Source organism: Moschus berezovskii, chromosome X (assembly GCF_049115385.1).
Source record: "Moschus berezovskii isolate FMDL1 chromosome X, NW_MosBer_1.0, whole genome shotgun sequence".
Taxonomy (NCBI): Eukaryota; Metazoa; Chordata; class Mammalia; order Artiodactyla; family Moschidae; genus Moschus; species Moschus berezovskii.
This window is the reverse complement of record NC_142488.1, coordinates 84807562-84811632: the sequence shown is the minus strand read 5'-3', so window position 1 is coordinate 84811632 and position 4071 is coordinate 84807562. Positions and strand designations below refer to the sequence as shown.

The window sequence follows — 4071 nt, the reverse complement described above, 5'->3', positions numbered from 1 at the left end:
TCCTCCTGCCCACAATCTTTCCCAACATCAGGGTCTTTTCAAATGTGTCAGCTCTTTGCATCAGGTGGCCAAAGTATTGCAGTTTCAGCTTTAGCATCAGTCCTTCCAATGAAAATCCAGGACTGATCTCCTTTAGGATGGACTGGTTGGATCCCCTTGCAGTCCAAGGGACCCTCAAGAGTCTTCTCCAACACCACTGTTCAAAAGCACCGATTCTTTGGCGCTTTCTTTATAGTGCAACTTGTGCATCCATAGATGACTACTGGAAAAAACATAGCCTTGACTAGATGGACCTTTGTTGACAAAGTAATGTCTCTGCTTTTTAATATGCTATCTAGGTTGGTCATAACTTTCCTTCCAAGGAGTAAGCGTCTTTTAATTTTATGGCTGCAGTCACCATCTGCAGTCATTTTGGAGCCCCTCAAAATAAAGTCTGACATTGTTTCCACTATTTCCCCATCTATTTGACATGAAGTGATGGGACCAGATGCCATGATCTTAGTTTTCTGAGAATGTTGAGCTTTAAGCCAACTTTTTCACTCTTCTCTTTCACTTTCATCAAGAGGGTCTTTAGTTCTTCTTCACTTTCTGCCATAAGGGTAGTGTCATCTGCATATCTGAGGTTACTGATATTTCTCCTGGAAATCTTGATTCCAGCTTGTGCTTCCTCCAGCCCAGTGTTTCTCATGATGTACTCTTCATATAAGTTAAATAAGCAGGGTGACAATATACAGCCTTGACGTACTCCTTTTCCTATTTGGAACCAGTCTGTTGTTCCATGTCCATTCTAACCGTTGCTTCCTGATCTGCATACAGCCTAGGTAGTTAACAGTGGACTATCAATTAGCCTGTGGTCATACCCCAATAAGCATCATAGAATTTATGATTCTATTTGGTTACACAGATAATTAGGGTATTCTTTTAGGCAATGGAGAGGCTAGGTATGAGCCCTGAGTCTCTTCCATGGGGCAGGGGGGGCGGTGTTCTGGTTTTCCAGCTGGTATGTAGTTTCCATAGATACTAGGCATATAGCTCAAAGTCCACAGTCTGGCCCAATATGGAGTACTGCTTTTAAGATGGAACCTGTTCTGTCTGTTTCCTCCTTCATTTCCCCCTCTTGATGCTCTTAACTCATAGTATGAACATCACTCATAGGGATATATTGCACCCTTGCTCTCTGACTGCCAATTTGAAAGAATGACACCAACCTTTTGGTTACAAAGTTCGTAATACATTGTGAAATGCAGGATCCACAATGCAGAACTATCAAGGCAACTATAACAATGGTAAATATAATTTTCCACCAAATCACCCTTCATCCAAGATAGGACCGAAGTCCAGAAAGGAATGTTTTCATTTGACATTGTTTTTACCTGGTTTTTCATGTCATCTAAAGCAGCTGATATGCTGCCAGATAAATCAGGAATATGTATACAACATTCCACCTTAATTATAGCACAGGTCCCTCCTTGAGTAGCTGTGAGCATGTCCAAATCCATTCTATTTTGAATTGCCGCTTTTCTCTTTTGGATTTGCTTTTCATTGAATGCTTGGATGGCTTTAGCACTATCTCAACATTTAGAAAACCTAAGATCATGGCATCTGGTCCCATCACTTCATGGGAAATAGATGGAAAAACAGTGGAAACAGTGTCAAACTTTATTTTTGGGGGCTCCAAAATCACTGCGGATGCTGACTGCAGCCATGAAATTAAAAGACACTTACTCCTTGGGAGGAAAGTTATGACCAACCTAGATAGCATATTAAAAAATAAAGACATTACTTTGCCAACAAGGGTCCGTCTAGTCAAGGCTATGGATTTCCAGTGGTCATGTATGAGTGTGAGAATTGGACTGTGAAGAAAGCTGATCGCTGAAGAATTGGTGCTTTTAAACTGTGGTGTTGGAGAAGACTCTTGAGAGTCCCTTGGACTGCAAGGAGATCCAACCAGTCCATTCTAAAGGGGATCAGTCCTGGGTGTTCATTGGAAAGACTGATGCTAAAGCTGAAACTCCAATACTTTGGTTACCTCATGTGAAGGGTTGACTCACTGGAAACGACTCCGATGCTGGGAGGGATTGGGGGCAGGAGGAGAAGGGGACGACAGAGAATGAGATGGCTGGATGGCATCACCGACTCGATGGAGGTGAGTTTGAGTGAACTCCGGGAGTTGGTGATGGACAGGGAGGCCTGGCGTGCTGTGATTCATGAGGTCGCAGAGAGTCGGACACGACTGAGTGACTGAACTGAACTGAACTGTGGAGGGCCTGTTTTGTGAAATTACTCAAGACTTCTACTTTAATCATAATGTCTGTTGTCCCTGTGGAAGGTATGAATAAGGCAGCAATATACTCATACCATTGAAACACAGACCTTGTCCACCTAGCATGTAAATAAGTAGATTTACCAGGGCTTGTTGTAGATTAGGCTTTATGATGCCATGGGCAAAAGCGAATCACAGTGTGCAGCGGCCTACCCAGCCGATTGGTAACCAAGGTCAATGGTTAGGCCCATAAAACCATTGTGTTCTGTTTGGCACCACCCAGTGATTCCAGGGTTGTATTTCCAATCAGAGCCTGGCCAATGGATGGACTGGCTGGAGTGGTATGTGACCTCAAATATTCATTTACATTGTTTGGGGGATAGATACCCCATATATTTTAGTTCTTTTGAGTCTAATGGACGGTCACTATACCCTACCCTTTGTTCTTTTTGTTCCCAGCATATAGCAGCGGGAGTAATTAAGTCATCATTTTCTGGAGTCATCCAGAAATATTCATCCCAGACTTGGTAGAATTCCTCAACATACCTAGAGGCCTGTCCTCCCTTGCTGGTCAGGGAGCTTTTTTCATTTTTGTTCTTTAAATATGAGGAAAAAGATTTTGTTACTTCTATGAAACTGGTGTTTACATCAAATGTAACCCCATGGCCCGAGTCTATCGACTGTAGGTCTGGCTTACACCAAGAGAGCAGGGAGAGATTATGATTGACAAGAGAAAGGAAAGTCTCTTTTTGTCATCTCAGAAAAGAGCAGAGTGGTTTAAAATCTCCTTGGCCGAGTGGTGACACCCACCAAGGAAGTCCATCCATCACAGACAGAGGCATAGCCCCACATATGCAGCAGTTGAAGGTGTTTTAGAAGTCTGCCTAGCAATGTGTCCATGAGATGAAAAAATTGACCTGAGTTGAAACAGAAATTAAATTCAAAATCACGTTGATGAGGCCAAGCAGCAGGGGTTGATTATGCGGCTTCATCCTGAAGGGGCTTGTCCGGGGTCTTCTTTTCCTTCTTCTTCTTAAGGATGATCTTAGTCTCTCGAGGGTCAGTGGGGTTCCTCTGCGCAGTCCACTCAGCGTTTTCTGGGTCTGTGTGGTATGTTCTCTTCATCCTCATGTGGTGGATCCAGGGAGTGACACCTGCAACTTTAACTGCTGTAGGAGTGGTTAGAACAACCATATACGGACCCTTCCAATGTTTCCAGTCCTTGACCCACACCTAATCCTTGGGCACATATTCGTGAATCTGTTCCCCAAGGGGGAACGGCACCCTTTCTTGTATAGACTTAGTTACCTGAATTATTACCTTACCCAGTTGTTCTATATGTTGTGAAATCTCATCTCCCCTTACCTGACACAAATATGTTGACACCTGTTTTATTACGGGAGGGGGCCTCCCATACACAATGTCGTATGGAGCATAGCCACGGGACCATGGAGTCATCCTGAGTCTGAGCAGAGCCATAGGAAACAAGTCCACCCAGGAGCAGTCAGTCTCTATGATCCACTTGGAGAGTGTCTTTTTAAGTGTCCAGTTGGTTACTTCCACCATCCCAGAACTCTGGGGCCTATATGCTGTATGTAATTTCCACTTGATGTTTATTTTATTTTTTATTGGAGGCTAATTATTTTACAATATTATATTGGTTGGTTTTGCCATACGTTGACATGAATCCGCCCCGGGTGTACATGAGTTCCCCTTCTTGAACCCCCCTCCCACCTCCCTCCTCCCCTTATCCTCCCTCTGGGTCATCCCCGTGCACCAGCCCCGAGCATCCTGTATCATGTGCCGAA

At 43.9% G+C, this 4071-nt stretch overlaps 1 pseudogene; it reads right to left on the bottom strand.

The window, feature by feature from the left end:
• Nucleotides 1-1126: 1126 nt before the first annotated feature.
• Nucleotides 1127-3255, bottom strand: LOC148773365 (endogenous retrovirus group PABLB member 1 Env polyprotein-like; annotated as a pseudogene).
• Nucleotides 3256-4071: the final 816 nt, after the last annotated feature.